The 22,971-nt window shown below is 41.8% G+C and overlaps 2 protein-coding genes across 6 annotated transcripts in view; one reads left to right on the top strand and one right to left on the bottom strand.

Annotated features, from left to right (window-relative positions):
• Positions 1–22,971, top strand: part of Atg16 (Autophagy-related 16) — a 679,282-nt gene that overhangs the window by 426,681 nt on the left and 229,630 nt on the right. The window lies entirely within an intron of this gene.
• The window catches only part of Neo (ZP and PAN domain-containing protein neyo), a 293,377-nt gene that overhangs the window by 118,825 nt on the left and 151,581 nt on the right, over positions 1–22,971 (bottom strand). The gene's annotated exons all lie outside the window — the stretch shown is intronic.

Raw genomic sequence — 22,971 nt, 5'->3', positions numbered from 1 at the left:
AGTTGTTTAAAATTTATGGTGGGGAATGTTGTCCCGTCTAAACTACAAATTTTAAGTAATTTGATTGCGCAATATTATACAGCATAGAAAGCCGTTAAGTTTTCAGTCTAAAATTTGTTTATATCTACTCTATTTTCACACCGGAAAAGTAGGAAACACACATTAACTTTTAAGAAGATACTTCTATCGAGGTCCTCTACAAACCTGCAGAGTTTTAAAAAAATCGGAATACTCTTTGAGATAGAGTAATTGTCCAGCTGATGTTCTGCCAAATTTCAGGAAGAAATATTGGTTGGTGGTGTACCTAGATAAAACTGTTTTAATTTAAACAACCTGGATGGAACTTTGCGGTTTGATGGAGTGAAGTTTCCGTGCACACAGCATTCCATAATTATTCGAATGATAATGAGTTTCAATTTACTCCAAAGTAGACTCAGAGATAAGTGTTATATTTATTGTTTAACAATGCTCTTATCTCCTACTTTTTCACATTGCAAAAGTATAATAAAATATTATCTAGATCAATTCTCTCAAAGGCTACGAATTAAAACACTTGTGTTAATTCCTATTGGCCCGATATTTTACCATTTTATTACCGTAATCGCGTATTTGTCTAAAGAGGCTATGTTTGGGCCACCTGATGCATTTGTTACGAACATCGGTAGTCGCAGAAGACTCATATCCCTTATCAGCAAGATTAGACACATTCTTCACGTGGTAGCTACCGTTTGACGCTGGTGTCGATAACGATATCGTTGCAGTGTAATACAGTTTATACGTTCTGTAATGTTGATGGGCAGTCATTCGAACAGTTACGAAGAGAATTGTATATGCAAGCGTCCCCGTGAGGTTTAAAGTAGACCTGTTATCCGCACACGCGACCACATTCCAATCTCAGTTTATGGCGTTTGGACGGAACAGGTTTCTTCTTTGACCCTATTCTTCTTAATGTCGGTGAACTTTTTAAAATTCCACGTGCATTAATCTCAATTCGAATCAACGTTCCCCTTCAATTCCCTTCCACATCGGATGCCCCTTTTCCAAACTTATTCTACGTAGGAATCCAGCGAGAGTCGTCGCGCATAAAAATAGAGTAAAACTTAAGGAATGATAAAATTTCTACAATTTTATCGATGTACAATATTAATTACACTGCACGCACACCTGAGCGAAAATTACTGCTCTCCCAAGTCGGAGTAAATGAACGAAAATGGTGTTTTGATTAATGGCATTCCCTGCACCTGCTAGTTTATAGCACGGGTGGTCATAATTGTGGTTCGTTTTAATAATGCGAATCAATCAAACGACAGCCCGCAAAAATGACCCCCGCGACGCCTGTGCGCGAGTAATAATTCCAGGCAGATGATATCGTTGCCGAACGAACGAGACATGACACGAGCTGCGTAGCTGTACGTCAAATTGGCGCACTGGTAATGACTGAATAATGCATTCATACCGTGAAGAGCTCCTTTATTGGCATTGTTAATGTATTGTGGTACACGCTATAGAATCCATCTGACTGTCCAACATTCATGCGTTCGACCTACTGGAAACTTGTTACGTTTAATTCTGCAACTTGCTTATTATGCTCGCGCTCATGTTAGATTCACGAAACAGGCGCTGCGATTACCTAGACATTGCTAGCTACCCGCTTAATAAATTCTATACGAGCCTGCAATTTGTGAAATAAATCGGGATTCTGGAAATATGAACTCCCGTGCTATTTCAATCACTATTTCCGTAGACTATCTTGGGCACTTCTTGCGTAATAGAGATTTCAGGTGACAATATGTGATAACCTTGTGATTCCAAACAATTCTGTGCCTTCTAGAAATTCCTAAACCTCTAAAGATATATTGCTATTTTTTTTTTTTAGTTGGATTCGAGAATATTATTAATATAGACAAATGTTTTTCTTAAAATTAGAACTAATTCTTGTCTAGAGACTTAGAAGTTTTCACATTCAAAATTGAACACCATGGATATTCCGTGGAAAATGCAATATTGGGGACTATTTTAAAATCAGTGTTCCATTCGAAATTGTTTCCTTTGCTACTTGTGTCTTATTATTAATAATGTCCGTGATAAGTTGGAGACACAATATTTGATTACCTTCTGGTCTTGTTGGTATGCTATTGGAACCTAATATTATAATTACCTTTCAATTAAATAAGATTTAATACCCTTCAAATTGAGTAATATTACAGAATCTTCCAATCGACTATCGTGGTGGGGACAGTCAAACAATGTGGTCAGACCTAAGGCAAAATGAAAAAATCCCATCCACTATCAAAGAATGTCTGAATAATAAAAAGTATATTGGGAATACAGTATCCTTTCTAGAGCAACTGAAAATAATCAAGGATATATGAACTAGGTGAGAGGAACCATAATAGATTAAGATAATAAAAAAAATACCTCAAAAAACACACCTTGTACAATTGTAAATTATATATTATATATAGTAGTAGGTCTTAAGACATCCAATGTTATCACAACTAGGCAATACTCGTTAAACTCCGTCTATAATAGCTCTAAGCTGATGCGACATTAAATAAATAATTAAAAAAAAAATGTGGTCAGAATAACCTCTTCAAAACCTCGAGCAGCCAATTGATTTTATAACGGGCGAATTGTATCAAATTTTTAACATTGCAACCACAATCGAAGTAAAATTATTATTCATTGCAATCAAGCACTACTATTGTGCCGCCCTAACTGTCTGTTTCAATAGCCCAGCAATTAATTAATTTTCTCTTTTCCTGTGTTGCACTTTGAGCTACCGAACTTTACTCACAATCAGTACGAAGTGTCATTCTTGACTACAGGAGAGCACAGTCCCCACAATATTTTCGACAGTCGTGAATACGTTCCCAACCCGAATATTCTGATTTTAATGAAACTTGGTGTAAATGTAGAGATAATATTTTTTAAATAAACCCTCAAAGTAATCGCGTCTTTTCGTTTGTTAGTATAACTTTATTCTTTTTATAGCAGTGCGAAAGAGCATGAAAAACTAAACAATTATTATACTTAAAGTTTTGTTCTATCTCGCACTGTTACAAAATTATATTAAAAACCAAAAAAAAACGCGACAACTTTAAGGGCTAATTTCACCCCTTCAAAGTGAATTTCCACAGAAAAAAAATTACTCCTTGCACACTCCAATCTGCTCTACATTCACACGAAGTTTGAATAAAATCAGATTTTTTTCGGCAGCAATGTTCCCTTGTTAGTTTTCCTTCCTAGCTTTTTCTTCTCAAGGAAGACTTCATTTGCTGTAAAAACGTCGCCGTGTAATTTTGTATGATTATACCTGTTCCAACGATGCTACAATGAAATGAATGTAATCATGGCCGCTCAAGTGAATCCCTTAAGACTTTGCAGAACGTTGATGTTTTCATTTCTTACCATCAAGCGAATATTTTATTCTTATTTTTGCCAAAGTAATTTGCTCCTGCGTCTGAATTCCTTCGGTGAAATGAATGGCCTATTTTACATTTACGCCTTCCTAATGATCGTGGCGCTTTCAAATAAAGCGTAATTCTATCCAGCGAATGCGTGGCAAGCTGTAATTACGTTTGCATCTACTATAGACACACAACTTGCTAAGAAAGCTCTCTTCCCTCACAAACACTCGTTTATCGTGATCCTGGATTCGACAATGGTGAATGCAAGTTTGAAAGTGCAGCGATATAAAGGCTCGCGAAAAAGCACGTCGGGAATATTCATGAAGCAGCAGCTCGAGAGGATATCGAGTTTACAAGGAAACACAATTACTTATCGTAATGCAACTTTAATTCACGGTGTGTGAATGGAGGATTTACTGTTATTTTATGGCAAACTCTGTTACTTCCTGCTTCTGGAAAGACCCCTTAAGAGTGAGATCAGTAGACCAAGCTGGGTAGACCGCCTCGAAATCGTATATCTTCGTTCGCACCGAAATTCCCACGGGCGTGCTACGAAAGTCTCCCATTATCGCTTACGATAATTGAAGGCTTGAAGGTGATAAGAATTTACGCGCAGAGCTTTCGCAAATTTATCGTTAATTCATCGTGACGATCTTTCACCGTTCTTGCGGGGTAATTCGACGGGGGAAGAAGACACTTCTATATAGGTACAATTGGAGAAATCGTTGCAACAAATTGAGGACCTTGCAGCAAGAGAGGTGCAGCTCCAGCTTCATCAATTTGGAGTAAATTAGAAAAAAGTGTTTATAAAATTATTGCTTTGACTTAACATTGAAAACAGAACACTAATTGGGAAATATATATTTTCATGGAAAATATTTATTTTCACACAATAAGTGGTAGTCATTGAGTTGATAAGTTTTTATTTTTACCTTGGGCGAAAAAATATTCCACAATAAAAATATTGATATTAATATTATAAACAATGTAGATTTTTTTACGTACTGCAAGGTCCTCAATTGTAAAACACTTCACAGCTCAGAATTCTTCAGATTGTAAAGTCTAAATAATTCTCTGTTGTTCTATAATAAAACTACTTAACAGCTTCCTACTAAAACAACAGATCAAAACAGCAGAAGAAATTTTTGTGACCCGAAGACTTGTTTTGTGAGAAATTTAACTTTGAATCTCCGTTGCGTGTGTGCATAACCAAGTACATAAAACTCGACTAACCCTCCGCCACACAATACAAAAATTTAACACAAGTACCTATCAGCATTCTACGAAGAGGAATTCTACTCTACATTCTCGACTTCTATTGCCATGAAAGATAACTTTTTTTACTCCCTACTCATAAATTTCGTTACTCCTAGGTACCCTCTTATTCGAGAAGATCAACATTAATTTATTAATTTACCAGGACGATATAGAATAATTCCAGAAGAAAATATCCACAGGCCTAGCACCAAATTACTTGTACCAGTACCCGCAACATCCACGGTGCAGAATCACAATCCAGAATTTGCCGCATGGAAACCATACGAGCCGACGCCCAATCGAAAAGTTCGCGATAATCCAATTTGCGGTTAGACTCGGATTAAACGAACGAAGGTGGAGCACAAAAGGGTCCAGGTGGGAATCAGCTGAGGAAGGGATTACCAGGCACTCGAGGTAACGCGACGGTATTCGTGGCACGTCCACCCCGCACATTAGCATCGCGGCGGAGACATTTTTATCGCGTTCGCTATCTCGGCTACGCTGGCTTTCCCCGTAATCTCTTATCATAATTCAAATTTCATCAACGAGGATAGGATAGGAATCCCGTGCTCCTAGGCAAGCTACAGAGCGACGAGACGGATAGCTGGAGCGCGCCAAGCCTGTCGTCGATCCTTCATAAGTGCACATTGGGAAACCTGCTGTATTGGCCCCAAATCTGATGTTTGCTACAGACTGTATACTCTTCACTGCTTTTAATTTAAACTACCGAATGAAGTAAAATTTCTTACACCTCTTCGATAAAGTTGCCACGCAGAGCAGGTACGTGTCCGAATACTTCATTGGTGGGCACGCACACGAGTATGAGTCAGAATTCTTAGTTCTGCAGGAAGACACTTGCAGAATATTTAAGGGGTCATGCTCAGTCAGGAGGCTGAAAAAAGGGTTGTCTTTGGAAATTTTTTACTCAAAAGCTATAACACGTTTCTCAAAAAATCTTTTTTCCTTTTAAGCATTGCATCTAGCACCGTGCATCGAATTTTTTTTATTTAAAAATATTTAGAAATAACTGAGTTATTGTCTATCACTCGAAGGTTCTCTAAAAAAGGCTTCTGCGGTGACCATTGCTGCTCGAAAGTCGATCATCTAAAATAAAAAATTCAAAAGAATTTACTTATTATATTGTATTGTCTAGTATTTGAACGAAGGATTTTTTTATCCGATGCTTAGTTTTCTTTTAATTCACGAAAATCAGGCAAGATTTATGATAAAAATTGAAACTTTTACTTTAAACATCAGCCATTTTTTCCCAAATCAATATTTCGGAAAAAACCTTCGTTCAAATACTAGACAATAGAATATAATAAGTAAATTGTTTTGAATTTTTTATTTTAGATGATCGACTTTCGAGCAGCAGTGGTCATATTTATTAAAAGAAATAATATTGGGAAAGAAAATTCGACAAATTTGAGAAAATTATTTCCTGTTACGTTACACGACGTAACGTAAAAGAGGATTTCAGAACAAGTCTGCGATTCCACTATTTCAGTGGAGCCAATTGATTTCTTGTCAAGAGAACGTCCAAAATGCCCCCTTTGATTCGAAAGAGTTTTAAAAATCGTTGCGTCTCCGATCATCATGGTGCTCGACATTAAAATCACAAATATTTTAATTCCACCAACATGTTAATAAATTCATTTCCTGACAATTCAATGTATATTTCTGCCAATTTTGGTACACTTTGTGAATATAGTTTTCCTGTTTCAGAAGAAAAACTGAAACTATAACCCTCTTTCTCCGACTCTGCTACATGCTACTGTGTTAAAATGCACAAACTTTAATAAACAATTTCCCGATAACTGTGTGGTAAATCGATTTTAAACATCGCACAAGGGTTTCTTGTGTTACAAATTAGCACGAAATTTGAAAGAATTCTTGAATTTAGTAGATTATTCAGGAACTACCTTAACTCCAATTTCTAGTAAAAAAAAAACGAGAAAGAAGTGATATTGACTGGTACTACTGAAACCAAAAGCAAAATACATCAATGTGTAAAATGTTAGCGCACTCATCCCGTTTTTACCAAAATTCCACTTATACCCCTTTGCCCGCGCGCCACAGATTTGCAACCGGTAGTATACATCTACCGGTGCGGAATAATTACGGTTTCCCTTCATTTGGCATTTTGAATTAAAACCAGCGAAAAGTACTCAATCTCCACCAAATATCACATTTTTTTGCAAGCACAGTAGGTGTCCAAATATTTATGACCGGTAGTACTGTACATCTCCCGGGTCTACGGTACAGTGATTAAAGCTGGACGATCAATCGTCGATCATCGTCGCCGGTCCGTCGATTCGTCTGGTATGCGGACGCGATTACCTCTATCGTCGGCCGAGGTTTAAAACGTTTCGCAGAGGGCGAGAGCGCCGGGTTCTTCTTCGGCGAGGAGGAAGAAGAAGAAGCTCTGTGTCGTTGCCCGGACTATAGCGATTGGTCAACGAGCCACAAGCGGGAGATTAGTCATCGTTGGGTACACGGTAGCCCCGGCAGATGCGTGTAGGTACCCTTCATTAGCGCCAGTCCCGCTGTAAGATCGGCTAATTACGCGGACACATAAGGCAACGGCGTTATGCACAATATATTTGCGAGCAGTTAATCCACGCTACGGGAGATTGTCGTTTGACAAAGAAGGGCTGCTATTAGATCGTCAAAGCCGCAAACGCGCTGGCTCCTTGGCTTTGCCTGCGCGGCCCTGCTTATGGAAGATGCTGACTGTGGGATCAGAGCAGTGGCATATTTAGATAGAAAGATTGGTACTAAGGTTCAGCGCGATGGTGGCGTTTTATTTGTGAGGTCTGGTTGCAAATGAGAAGAAGAACAGTGAAAGCGAGAGGGGATTTTTAGAAAGACACATTCGGTCTCACAGGGAAACATCTCCAACCCAAAAATTCGGTTTATTGGAAAATTAGGGGAGTATGCAAGGAGGAATTTTTTGTCTGCTGAAATTCACTCTGAAGGGGTGAGTCGGTGAGAGATAGAATAAAACTTCGAATATAAGAATTGTTCAATTTTTATGCTCTATCGCACTGCCAAGAGAAAAGTAAAGTTATATTAAAAAACGAAAAGACGCGACGACTGTAAGGACCTCAAAGAGAACTTTGAGGAATAGTCCAGTTGACAGGCAAGCATTGGTTGCTTGCTGAGCCCATTTTGTGGCGCGGATTTAATTAAAATTGAAAAATTGAAAATTAAAAATATTCACTTTGTTGGCATAAACTTAAGAAAGATTGGTTTTTTAAAAACAAGCGATTTTTTCCCAAGCCCTGCGGACGGCCACGCTTCAAAGTGAATTTTCGCAGAAAAAATTGCTGCTTGTGTACTCCAACGTGGTCTACATTGCTTCGAAGTTTCATTAAAATCAGAATTTTCGGGCGGTGGTTCCTCGTTAGTAGAGTTTGTAGACGCAGACGGATACTGTTGCCTATTTGCAGTTACGTTCCAAAACCCTAGTGCTCATTTTGGAGGACTGACGTTTCCACCTGATCTGGCTCGCATAGTTTCACTTTGCGTGCCGATGCCGTAACAGTGCAGCCACGAATGAGAGAAAATCGTCGATGCCCCAGTCTTATTTCCTCCGTTACCAGTTACGACGCCGCGCACGCAACGCCGGGGGTTTAACTTATCCCAATATTCATTAAGATCAACAACTCTTCCCCGGCCATCGGGGACGCAGATGATGTTCATAAATGTTACAGCAGAGGAATTGATTCGTGACGCATGAAGATCAAGGACAGGAAGTTACTAGATCGCATTTATGATAATCGTAAACAAGCCGGGCCCGTCCTCTCCGCCCGTTACTTTCTACTCGAGGAACCCGCGGACGTATCACGTGAAACCGCCGTCGAAGTTTATATTAAAGGACTCCGAATGAAATCACATGCTGGGAGCGACCGCTTTACGTGCGCATAAATATGTAAATTCCTAATAATACAGGATATTGGAAGAACTAGTTAGGCGGCCAATAATCGTTAAAACTGAACGCGGAGGGCTGCGGCGGAGGGGGGTGTGTAATGTGCCTACGAGGGCAGCCGCGTAATGCGCGGATATACGGTTGCAAAAAATCTACGCAAGAATTTCGTAGAGCACAGTAAATTGTTATACGGGCCGTCGGGTAGAATGGTGTAATATTTCGCGATGAGATACAAGTGCAGATACGCGAGGCAAAGTTCTACCACCCGAGCCTTCCTCATCGAGGCAACCATCCTCGAGCGACGTCTAGCACGCGCGCAGTTAGCGGGGTACTCTCAACGGTCTTCTAAAACGATTTTCTATTAATAGAAGCCCAGTTTGTTAAGTTACTGCTGCGAGTGTTCTCGTTGACATGTCAGTAAATTGTGAAGTGTCGTTGAGTCGTCGAAGCTCTCAGCGTAATAACGTCGATAGGCACATAAGCAGATGAGAGATTATTCCATTGGTTACCGTAAACTGGGGGAACACTGGCAGTTATAAGAGGATACCTAAACCGAATTTAAAAATATTAGTAAAAAACAAAACAAATAAGAAATAAGAAAATGTAAGGGAGAGTGCACTGAACGTAAATAGAAAACAAATTTAAGTGTCAATGTAAGTTCAGATTGGTAAAATTTTTAATTTTAGCTGTTAGTGCTATTTATACCTACGGCGGGCGAAAGAAAGTTTACAACTTTTAAAAACGCATAATTTTTTTAGAATTGGTCCAAAAGACAGGATTTTTTTTAGAAGCTGGATGGATTTGATTGCTAAGTGACGTGATTGGTTGTTTTGAAAAAGATCACTTGGTCAGAATAGCAAAAAAAAATTAAAAAGGTCGTTTTTTAAACTTTTTTTTATGAGGCTGTAAATATCGCAGAATAAGGTAGAAAATTGCGAAATTCCTGAAATCAGTGATTTTCGATCTTATTCTGCGATATTTAAGCGTTTATAACTCAGAGCAACGTTAACCGATTTTGATGAAATTTTAGGCACGTGTATAACTTACCTAAATCTACAAACGGTTTTTTAAAATTTTTGTTACGGGCTAATAAAAAAAATTTAAAAACCGACCTTTTCTATTTATTTTTTTGCTATTCCGACCAAGTGCATATTTTTTCCAAACGACCAATCACGTCACTTGGCCAACAAATCCATCCAGCTTTCAAAATAAAAACTCATGTCTTTTGGACCAATTCTAAAAAAGTTATGCGATTTTAAAGGGTGCCTGAATACTTTTGCACGCCACTGTAGGTATGATGTGCCAATGTTACCCAGTAACCGAGCTAAGTAACATGTATTAAAGAAGGAAAAGGATACAATTTTGAGGCATTTTGACACTTGTAATAGATTCACAAAAAATGCAATATTATGATTTGATACTTAACCCTTCGTGGACACACCTAATAATCACAAATTCGTGACATGGGGTTCACTGGACCCCAGTCATTTTTGAGTTACCATTTTCGTATTTCTAACTTTCAGTGATAAGTTTACATTCGTAATATTCATACGATCATGCTGTAATAATCTCTTTCCGGAAATGAAAATTTTTACATAACGGTAGTTGAAACAATAGTTGTGGAAAAAAGCAATTTTTTGTTAAAATTCGACCAAGTCTCTAAATTCTAATATCAAGGTCTAAAAATTTACAGAAATATTAGCAAAGACATATCCTCTGGAAGAGAATTGCCAGGGGTGCGACCCCGCGTGACCACGAAGGGTGAAGCAAATGCAAAATATTAATTTTTATATTATACAGAAAATATTCTAAAACCATGCCAATGTTCCCCCAGTTTACGGTACTTATTTTCCAACGAGAAATCACTAGCCCTGCAGTTGCACAGCGCATTACACTGCCTGGAAATACCTACTCTACGCGCATCCGCTACAACTTAGCAATGTACTTACCATGTTGTTACTTGGGCGGTGTTAACGTACTCGGCTCATTGAAATTGGATGCAACTGTAAGTGATAACCGTGCGCCGCGAGTGAATTCGCCTCTGACAAGGTACAACCGATGCTGTCGTTAAGCGGTTAGCAATAGCAGGCGCCAGAAAAATCTGCGTGCGCGATCATAGTTTCCGCGAAGTGCAGGCGGGGGGCACGGTACGCCCGAGAATTTCGATATCGCCTGTAATAAGGAAGCCGGGTGCAGATTCGCCGTCGTTAAATCGATAATATCCCGGGGTACGGGTGCAGGTCTCTAACGGGGCCGACACGTGACTGAGAAAAAATTATGACGCCATGCGAGGAGCGTGGGACAAGTTCGTTGGCCTGTCCCGAATGTGGCCGTGGTTCTGACGAAATTCGTGGGCATCCACGAAACGGATTCCTCATCGGGACCGCTAATAAGGAAGCTGGGAGTGGATAAGATTCGCCCGGAAACCACTCGGCGCAGCCATAAATCCTACATCTTGAATCCTAATTGTCAGACAACCGATTAGATCACTTGCTTTCATCCGGTAATCCAGGGAGAAATCGACCCGCGGAGGTGAATGCGACGCTCATTAAACCGGATGATATTTAAACGACGCGGTCGTGCTCGCTGTTATTAAATTAATAGTACCCGAGATACGATAAAAGGTCGATGTGTCAGCCTCGACGGGGTAATTCCAATGGCGCCGCGTAGGATCTACTCGCGCACCGGCGGAGGACCGGGCACCAGCTCTGTGTAGCCTGCGCCGAGTAATAGAGACAGATCCCGGTGAGCTTCTGAGAGCGGAAATGATATTTCCACGTCGGCCAGCCAACAACGGGTCGCGTTTGTATGTACATGTGTTCAGCGGAGGGCCCGTTCACACGCTCCGAGGGCAAATAATTCTCGTCGCCGCTGAAACGCCGATATATCATTCGCAAAAGTTTTATTGCGCCTACCGCGGAGACAGATCGACGGTTGCGCACGCTTACTTTCCGCGGCGCTGTTACTTTCGTTCCTCGGATCGCGAGGGAAGTCGCGCTGGTCGTTGAAACGTCCCCGCGGACGTCCCGGGCGGCGACACCCTTTCAGCGCTCCAGGGAGGACGTGTTAGCAGAGGACGCACGATTCTACTGGATTCCACGGAAAGCCGGGTCGTTTCACAACCGTTAGGTTCCATCGCAACTTTCCATGCTCGTAACGCGATACAGTAGATCTGGAATTGGAAACTTGTTTCCAGGGTGTATTGATACCGAGATAGGCTCGGCTCTGTTGGAGCCTAATTATCCCGTGGATGTGAAGATTGGGTCCCGACTGTTTACTGCCGGCATCAATTCTCAGTGTTTTAGATGGTGAATCAGAAAGTGCCTACCGCTCGACTGTTTCACAAGCTGAGCAGGTTTTTTTTTTAGTAATTTACGATCTCAGACATGTCCATATATTTCAGTGTCGCCGTCGTTCGTTGCCCTTGTGGTGCCACGGCTCGCGCCTACTGTATCTCCCACGCGGTAGGAAGTCCGTGAAAAAAAGGCCAACTAGCTTTAAAGGTAAAAAGACAGCCGATATTTTAACGCAATACGTCGCGGTAATGGCCAGCGCGACGCAGGGAATCCTCGGAGCTGAAGGCAGCAGGCTAGGTACACGTGGATAACGATTCACCTTCGACGAGCTACTTTTAGTACGGGATAACACGTCGTTTGCGGATCTACTTTATATATTCATTGTATTCGGTGCTCTATTCTATTCCGTCCTCTTCTCCTATTCTATTCCATTTCGGTCCCGTGGCCGTTCTTTGTACGCCTCCCCAAGCCCATGTTGGGGAATTACGTAACTCACCAGGCGCCATCAGCGTACGCGGATGCAAACGACCGCCGCCCGTAACTTCGTTACGCGGCGAAGATGGCGGTTCGATTCGTAGGGGTCCTCTTTATTTCCCCGCAGACCCGGCCGCCGATTTCCTTCCCTTTGTTCGGCCGTAATTAAGTCAAAAGATCTCGCTGTAAGAAGTTGACTCGTTCCAACGGGTCCGCCGGAGAAAAAGCACCGGTCCACCCTCTGTTCTGCCCCCGTACCTGGTCAGGATTTAAGGCAGGTAATCAGGACCGGAGGAAAATCAGTGTCTTAGCATGACAATGCTGGCGGCTTCGCCCGGCCCTCTGCCCACCCACCCTAATGGGTTACACGGCTGAAGGGGTGAGGAATAAAAAGTGCCCCCGGCTGCCGGGAATTTCCATAAAACAATACCTCGGGTATTAATCAGCCTTTCTTGTTCGCCTATTCGAGCTCCACCCGCCCTTGGTAGTCCTCTTTGCACTGTCCGACACACACGAACTGCACGAATGGAAATGTTAATAGCCGGACTTACATTGGCAGCAGCTGTGTTCTTTTCTCGCGGCTCTTCGAACGGACGACGGGTCCATTAAACAGGGAAAATTAGGGGAGGACCCATTTCCAATTAGCGGCCGGAGGGTTTAAATGTTAAAATCGCTGGTATGGACGTAAGTGGAGGCACGGTACGGACGGACAATGGGGACAGTTTCAGAGGAATAACGTTTGCTTTCGCTATCCGGCACACGAATAGCCCCGTGCTTCGCTTGTCGCCGATGAATTTTCGTTTTGTCCCCTGCTGGGTGGAATTTATGCCTTGCCAGAGAACGGTCCTATGTCGCACGTTGTACCGTACGTCGGTGGGTGCGATTCGTTTTATTACAATTGCTGGCTAATTTGAGCTTTAAGGACATTATGGAAATTCTGGACTTTTTGAAAACTGAAATATTTTTTATCAATCTTGGAGGATTAATTGGCGATTGAGAATTCGAATTGGTACATTTTTGTGTGGAGATAAGCAGGCAGGTCGTGATTTTATTTGTGGATACTAAGTGGTTTATTGCTGAGTTTCTTGTGTTTTGCAAGTTGCGTATTAAAAATTATTATAATTTCTGTCGTTTTTAATCTCGCTTGTTTAACATATTTTAGTTCTAAATTATATTGAACACACTGTGGATAATAGATACGTTGGTGGAGTTAAAATATTTGAGATTTTAATGTCGAGCACCATGTTGCTCGGAGACGCAACGATTTTTAAAATTCATTCGAATCAAGGGGGACATTTTGGACGTTCTCTTGAGAAAAAAGAGATTGGCCCACTGAAATAGTGGGATCGCAGACTTGTTCTGAAATCCTCTTTTACGTTATGTCGTGTAACGTGGAAGAAAATGGCTGTACTATCTCCACCCTACCTTCTCCTAGCTCGAGTGCCATACAATCCCTGTCGAAAACAATTTCATGAAACTCCAGCAGTAGAAGGACAATCTTAGGTGTCCCATTTAATTAGACTATTTGTGTCGTACAAAATACTCCGAAATACCTTCAGCAACTTCCACAAATTGCGCGTACCGACCTCGATATCCAATTAAACGTGCTTTATTTTCCTGCAAGAAACTCGCGACGATTAAATATCGCAACATAGTGTTTTATCGTACCGCAAGATGAATGGTACCGAATTTTAATCCTACAGTGATTTCAACTGAGGTTGTCTTGTGGTTTTTTGAAATCCGTCTGGAGCTTTTATTTAAGTGAGTTTGAAATAGATGAATTCATAACAATCATGGGGGAAAATAATTCTACAAATAAAAACAATAGGGGTAGTCTTGCGTATTTTAATTGGGTGGTCCTAAATGAGCACTGAAGGATCACGATGATGATTGCAACACAGAAATGCCAGCACCACAAAACATATCGATTAGGTATATTATTTAACAAATGCAACACAAAGGGAAAGCAGTACTATTAAATTTAAAGTTTCTTGTAGTATTCACTGCCATATTACCTCCATTATTAATTCGTAAACTATCGAGTCATCATTTTTAATCTTAGTTCTTAACTTTAGGTACTTACTTAATGGTTAGGCGAATGTTGAATATTCGAATATTCGAATACTAGAGAAATCGAATTTGAGATTCGAATATTCGAGTACCAGAAAATTCGAATTTGAGATTCGAATATTCTAATACCCGAGAATTTGAATTTGAGATTTGAATATTCGAACACCAGAAAATTCGAATTTGAGATTCGAATACCAGAGAATTCGAAGTTGAGATTCGAATACCAGAGAATTCGAATTTGAGATTCGAATACCAGAGAATTCGAATTTGAGATTCGAATACCAGAGAATTCGAATTTGGGATTCGAATACCAGAGAATTCGAATTTGCGATTCGAATACCAGAGAATTCGAATTTGAGATTCGAATATTCGAATACCCGAGAATTCGAATTTGAGATTCGAATATTTGAGTACAAGGAAATGCGAATTTGAGATTCGATTATTCGAATTAATCGAAGAAATTATTTGTATTCGAAATTATTCGAAGAAATTATTCGTATTCGAAATTATTCGAATCTCATATTCGAATCCTTTGAATATTCGAATCTCATATTCGAATTCTCTGGTATTCGAATATTCGAATCTCATATTCGAATCCTTTGAATATTCGAATCTCATATTCGAATTCTCTGGTATTCGAATATTCGAATCTCATATTCGAATTCTCTGGTATTCGAATATTCGAATATTTGCAGCTCTAATTTCTACTGCAGCCTCCTGGCCTTTACTCTAGATTTACTTTTACTATTACTCATCTATATCCATTATTTCATTTATTTCTTATGAGCAATAAACTCGTAATAATAATAATGCTTCGCTCGTTTCTCAACATTGTCACGCAATACTGTATACCCCCTGCCAAAGCAATCAATAATTAAGCAAACTACACTAAATAATAAACCAATCTCAGAAACACAGGGGATCAGTCAAGGAAATGCTCCCACGGATAACAGCTTCCACGTATTACTCATTCGCAGAAATGCGACGCCCGTGGAACGTTTTTGGGCGAACGCTATCGCCCGTTTTCGGAATGCAGGTTCTCCGTAGGGCGGGCATAATTACGCCGAGGTTCTGCGCGTGGAACGAGGGTACCGGGACCCGCCGTACGTCGCGTTACGTGCCTGATATTCGACTATAGGTATTTGCCGCGGTGCCAGCGGACTCTCTTCCAAATTAATATTCCCGTAGGTGCCTGAAAATCCCGGCTCTGCGCGCGGCGACCTTCGCGGAGCACTGGCAGAAGTGCGCCACGCCCGCGGGGCAATATCGCGGCCGTGTATTTTGCAATTACGCGTAAATAGGGTTACACAAGATTAGAGAGTGAATTAGCGCATTCAATTAACGTTTACTGCCGCGCCGCGCCGCATCGCGCCCCCCCCCCCCCCGTGTACACCGGCGTGCACCCTATTTCATGGGATTTCTCCGTACACCGGTTCCACCGTATCGCTGGCGCCGCAATTCGGCACGATATAATATGGCCCCGTTTGAAGCTGAGACGCCGAGGTGTTATGGAGAACGACAACGACTTAAGGAACGGAGGACCGTGGCGCGTACGACTCGCACACCGTGATTGCGCACCGCGGTGGTGACTTTTGGGCGCTTCTGCTGTGGCAACGTCTCGTGGGAGTAGGTACTCCAAGGTATTTCTTAGCTTGCCTCGTGCTTTGTAGTTTAATGTGATTGACTAGTGTGACATTTCGAGGGGGCGCTGATTTTCTTAGCAAGGGGTTGCTTCTTGCAAACCTTGTAGCCTATGGAGGGGACTCTGTATTTACCGGTTATGCGTGATAATAATTTCGGCGACTCAGGAAGCATATTAGGTGACGTTTGGTGAAAGCTGGTACGTAGGGTTTAATGCGTCGCGTGCATGGGCAACGTCGTTACTTTAGTGTCAGCCTTAAGTGAAGGGGGATGAAATAAGTAGATAATAAGGGTGATGAAAGGGTTTTGAAATAAAGTTACCCTGGCAAGGGTGTTGTACGTTTATGTTCGCGTTGTGTGAGCTTCTACGAATTTTGGAAAATTAAAAATGCTCACGAGAGGAAACTCTTATCCTCCCTCGAGTACGCTGACTACCACGCGAGACACTTAAAATCATTTTACTATCGCACCCCAGGATCGCATATAAATAAATACCACAAAGTAACCATAGGACTGTCCCCAAGAAGATTAAATTACACAGAAGGCTGAAGCTTATGCTATAAAATACATCCCAGAAACCTCCATCTTGATACTCGCTGGGAACTTGGAGAAACCGCCACGGAGGAGCATCCCTACCTACATATCGCAGGGTTTCGCCGGCGCTCCCTCCGCGTCGAGCGCATTAAGTGCAAATCACGGGAATCGAATCGCAAGAATTCGACAGATATTTAAACCGTCGGATATCGACGAATCGTTCAACGTCACGTCCCGAAATATCCCACCCCGCTCGCCGCCGACAACGTGAATTTATCGTAAGGCCCGGAATTGCGCGAAATTATCGTTCATTACGCGGGCTATTTTATTTTCCCCCGCGGAGATTACTCGCTGATAATTACCCGCGGTGTAATTATTCCGTGTAATGGATTCGCCCAGTGTTACCGGCTTTCGTAAAAGTTCCCGGTAATACCCGCACGAAATCATGGCTTCCTCTGGAACGTGTCGACAACACGTACCTCGGCGAGGGAACGTCCGAGATTATCCTGGACCAGCCTCGAATGACGCCGGTTTAATCGAGTCGGAGGTAATCTAATTCGTCCTTTAGAGGGAGAGGCAACGGTAAGGAACGAAACCACCGTGAACGAGGCCGAGCACCCTCGCCCCCTCTGCTTCCCTCTCCGTTTTTTTTTTCGCCTCCGTCGCGCCCCCTCCCGCACCCGCCGACCGAATAAAATTAAACCCGACGCAAGGAGCGACCACTACACCGCCACCCGGACGGTTTCTGCCACGACTAATGTGCCCGCGCACATATGAGAGCTTTAACCTTCTTCCCGCTTTTTGTCACGACCCGGCTCCTTTTTTCCCTTTCGCGCTGAAATTAGCCAGCTAAAACCACCCGGGCGCGCCATTGAATCTCCCGAAACGTTTACCCGCGCCCCGCGGTACACCCGCGATCCTACAAATCCTTTCTCACCCGATGCCAACGGTGTGCTGTAAATTGCAAAGTGTTTATTGTCCCTTGTTGACTTACCCCGTTTTCCATTGCACTGATTGCGAACGTTACGAAGCGCGCGCGCGCGTACTTCGTCGAAGCAACGCTCCCCGGGGGGCAACAGAATTTAACGGCCTGAATTTTTGAAGCTCGAACGGAATCGCCGGGAATTGTTGATTGCACGGGTCCAGGGAAATAATAAAGCTAACGCGATCGCGGCGAGAGTTTCCACCCTCTGGAAACGATGTTGAAACTTTCACGCGGGTATCAACGGTTTAGTTGGCGAGTTTAGTTAATTCATCGAGTTTAGCGGGAGTTTTTTTCTTCTGCAACGGCGGAGGATCCCGGCCCGGCGGAATAAATGATTACGGCGATTAAATATTCATGCATAAACCCGTAACAATTTATTCAGCGAACGCACACGAATCTTTGCCGAGGGAGGTGATTTACGGAGCGCATCGTACGCACGAAACCGTGTACTCTCGTAAGCTGCAACGCTGTTGTAACTGTTTAAAAGCGGGCGCTAAATTTGCGATATTTTTTTTTTAAATACTTTGCACTGATAATTTCGCCTTGATAGGATGGTAGTGATTTTATGGGGCAAATGGTGTTGGCGAGGTTCTCTTGTGTCACTCACGTTGGAAATCAAGGCCTGCCCCTTACAAGTTGATGTAAGGGGTAATTAAGTTTTTGGTGAATGAAAATTCCTTGATAATCTCGTGAAATTTATGAACACGTTTTGATAATGCAGCTCATTATATTCCCAGCGTTGTTGCGCAGTTAATTAATTAATAATATGTCTGGTGTGCTCGAGATTACAGTGCAAATTGGATAATCCTTAAAAGCAACAATTTAACGAGGAAAACGTTGGAGCTGGTTTGCCGGGAAAAAGATAGTACGGAGGGAAGTTTCATTAACTAGTGGTTGGAAAACAAGGGGTGCAGTACATATTCCAATTTGATTGCACACCACTGAAGCTGGAATACTTGAGATATTAACGTACTAATGGAATCAAAACTGACTATTGGAAGTGGATTGCTCTAACAACTTTCAGAGAAAAAGCCGCGCTTTTTCAGCGCCACTATCGATGGGAAGAGCTTCATGTAGTTTGCGATGAAAAAGTAATAAAACGGGGGATAAATAGTAAAACGAAGAATCCTGGCATTTATTGGAATCCCTACCTAAGAATTTTCAACTCTATGTTCTGCCTGCGTAGATTTAGATACTACCTGCTTCTATTAAACAGAAATAATTATCTAAAAATACTTAAGTTTAACTTCTACATCTTACAATCGCTCAATCTCCATTTGAAGGTAGTAGGAGTGAAAATTGAATACTCCTCTGCAACGAGTTCGAATTTCTTCCATCAACCTGTTCTCAGTTTCCACTGAGCATTTTTCAACTAAAAAATATTAAGCACCTAGCATTAATTGTGTCTCTAAATGAGAAGTGATTGCCAACAGATTATCACCTTTTGTGTGTTTTTTATTAAGTAACGTGCATTCCCGTTGAATATTCGAAAGCAGGGGATAACGAATCGAGAGCGAAAGTCTATGCTTCTATCGGAGTTCTCACAAGGAACGATTACCTCCACCCCCAGCCATATAGCACGTGAACAAATCGAGGCTTTCCACAGACGACATTTTGCACAGTGGATATAATCCATCCGCCAATGGCACACCGCAAAGCCGTCCATTTCTCCAGCGGGTTAAATTTCTGCGATTCGGCCACTCGACGTTGACGAATGCGTCAACCAAAGAAATCATGGCTCGCGCGGCAGCTGAACGTGCGCGAGCTATCGTTTGCATGAAAAACCGCGGCGATCTGCTCCTAAATCCTGTAAATGTTTACGATGTCGATCTATTAACCCCCGATCGCGTGGGGAGGGGAGCTTGAGCCAGAAGAACGCGAACACTAATGCGCACCGTTCCCAATAGGTTAATTGGAGGTTTGGGAGAAAAAGCTGTTGAGACATGAAAAGCTTTATGGTAAACGGTGTCTGGTTTTGAGATTGACTTTGTTCTTAAAGTGGCTATGAGATTATTCTAAAGGGTTGGATTGCGTTTACTCTGTTCAGTAATCTAACAAGTTAATATTTGAACTTCTTCGTTGTTTAACTATTTACTTAGCTGCAGAGAGGCGTCTCGAAATTTGAGAATTTTGATTATAACTTTAGTGACCCAGAAGTTAAACTAATGGAATCTCTGCGACTGTTAATGGAAGGGAGGGAAGGAGCAGGGAATAAAATTATTCTGAGATTTGCGTGGGTTTTAGTGGGAACCTGAATCTTGCAACCCTTACACAAGTGACAGGAAATCCAGAATCTTTTTATTGTTAAATTGTGTACACGCCGTCGAATCGGCTAAGATTGAATTACTTATTAAATTAGAAATTTACTGTACCTCAATATTGCATATTTGCCACTTAATAAAATGGTTTTGCACCACGGCTGGAATTAGTTTTGCAGGAAGACACTTTGAATATTTATAAAGTGCTAAATATTGGACGTGAAAGTTGATAATATATATATAAAAAAATAAAAGATTCTTTTAACATATATATAATATATATATTAAAAGAATCTTTTATTTTTAGTTGATAATATATATATATATATATATATATAAAAAATAAAAGATTCTTTTAACATATATATAATATTTGTATATATAAATATACTTAATATATATATATATATATATATATATATATATATAATATATATTAAAAGAATCTTTTATTTTTAACTTGGACTCACAAAAAACAGACAGAAAAGAAACTGTTTTAGTTTGAAGTGAGATATTACTTATACTCGTTTGCCCGCCCGCAAGAGATATTACTTTGCTTTCCTATCGAGATTATATCGTGAAATGTTACCTTCTTTCGGACTCCACCGCTTTAAGCTGTCCACGTAGCAAACATCCCTAAATCAAAGGGCCCCTGATTTACACCAGTGGACGGGACTCATTGTCGTTTTCAGGATCCACCGTGCCTTAGTTCAGTAGCACGATGATTTACGTCGCGGCGAGTTACGTGTAATCTATTCGATGCGTTCTTCTTGCATCAGTGATTGTGTTTGCATGGACAACATCGTTACCGGACATGCACATGCAAAACGGGTTTCGTACGCTAGCGAAAGGAAGATTTACGGGGGTGCTCGCATTAAACAGCGCTGGGCAAAAATCGTCCTCGATTCCTCGAATTTCCGCGGGTATTCGCAGCCCTGGCGACGCGCAGTCCGTCGTTAAAATCGGGCAACGATTCATGTTTGTTGACTTTGTTTAAACATGGTCGGCTCTCGGTACGCCCCAGCTATGGCAGTATCAGGCATCGATGCCAGAAAATAAAGTGTTTGCGGAATCTGATAGAAATAAATTCATTTTGAAATTTCCGGTAGGATCACATGTCTCGTTGGTGCGGTGGTGAAACTGATCATGTCTCCTTTTTTTTCAAAAATTAGAGTTTCCTCTTCACTAAAAGATAATACACTTGGCATTTGCTAAACACCAAAGTCTCAGTATTGAAAAAAAGTGGACTTGGTTGTGGTTTTACCAGCACCCCAACAATCTCTGTTCTTACAAATTCCTGTTAAGTCACATTAATACTTTCAGTGGTTGCCAGGAGACAAAGGGGTCCCACTTAATTTTTATAAAAAGTGAATAAAATTTTCCAAAAAGTTCAATTAAATTTTTGAGAAATAAGGGTATATTTTTTTAGTAATTACAGTGTTTAAGGGGGCCCACTTTATCAGGGCTTGTGATACAGCACAAGAATTTGCCTATATTTAAATAATTCGTTTCAATTGCCACTGTGCTTCAACCAGTTAAGGATTGCACCATTCGTCAAACCCACGCCTCTTACATTTGTTAAACTTAGGGGAACTTTCTCCTCAAAGCAGAAAACATTTGAAATATATTGCACCTTGGATATCTTAATTCCGTACAAAAGATACACGATAATTACAAATTTTCACTTCACCATCTTCGTTTTAGTTAGTTGGTACTATAGGCAGGACAAGATTACTATCCTCTATTCCGTCGAAAATACTTGAAAGACATTACTAGAGGACAATGACAACGCCCAACACGACCTACCAATACGCGACTGGACGCACCGTCAGGAATTTCAAAGTCGATTTCCTCGAAAATGAAGCGCAATATCAAAAAATTGTATTCCTTTTTCTCGACTTATTTACATGTTACGAGTCGAAAAGGAACAGTAACTTTTTTTGATATCTCGCTTCATTTTCGAGAAAATCGACTTTGAAATTGTCGACGTTGCGTCCAGTCGTGTATAGGCAAACCAATCTTCACAACTACCACGGTGCATCCACAAAGTGCAGCTGCGCATCTCTTCCTTTACCCTACGTCTAATCAATACATCTACATCTGCCAGGCATCTAATTTTACCGACGCTAAGATAGCATCGTTCAACAAACAGTTGAAAAATACAAGGCAAAAGCAGCAGAAAGCGCCCAATCAACCGGTTCTCCAGACTGCCAACCGGTACTCGCCGGTATGTAGATCATCGCGCTGGAATACCGGAAACGCGATATTAGGATCAAATAAGACACATGAAAGAAAAAGGCCGCTCGGCCTGCAAACTGTGCCTCAGCCGTCATATTTATGCGGCTTGCGTCCACCTATAGGAACGTTATTTCCGCGATCCTCGCCGAGCTTGCGAATAGACGATCACGGGTGGCCGCTGCCAGGGGTCCCCGAGCGGCCATTTTTCTCAGCTCCGCGGGCGCTTTGTCTTTAAAATGGCTGACCCGGGACACGGATTACGATACCTATCCGTGGCTGAGGACTGTAAACTCGCGCCAGAGATCGTGTCCGTTTGTACGCGCGGTATCTGCATGCACGTTAAGTACAATAGACCTCTCTCCCCTGTCCCGTGTTCCCGTACGCGCGCATTGAACACCAGGTTTCCGGTCGATGTAGCAGCGTAAACGTCCGCGGTGAACGTATAATGGTGGCGACCTTAGGAATCCCCGCGAATAGAAATGTACACGGGCCAGGGCCCGGTGATATACTTGGATGGCTCGATAATGTATCTGGATTGTTTCAGCCTGGCTGTCCCGCCGATGTAATTCAATGCGACCGCCGACCTTTTTTTTCGGGGAAACGAGCACTGTTCTGGCGTGTAGCCTGGCGGATCGTGTGCTGCGGATTATAACGTATCCAATGACCGTCTCTTGAAATAGAAACATATCCAGCTGCATACTTCATACTTCATTGAGTTCGCGGGAGAATTCACCGGCTGACTTGTACGACTCTATCAATATCCCTACGGTGACTGGGGACTGCTACAGCGCTTCATAGAGGTCGTTCTGCGATTCTGCTGGTGGTCTGATGGCGGCTAGGGTTGTTAGTAATGATTCTTCAGAAATCGTTGTGATTT

Source organism: Andrena cerasifolii, chromosome 14, assembly GCF_050908995.1.
Source record: "Andrena cerasifolii isolate SP2316 chromosome 14, iyAndCera1_principal, whole genome shotgun sequence".
NCBI classification, from domain to species: Eukaryota; Metazoa; Arthropoda; class Insecta; order Hymenoptera; family Andrenidae; genus Andrena; species Andrena cerasifolii.
The sequence above is the reverse complement of the archived record's forward strand: the minus strand, read 5'-3'. Positions and strand labels throughout refer to the sequence as shown.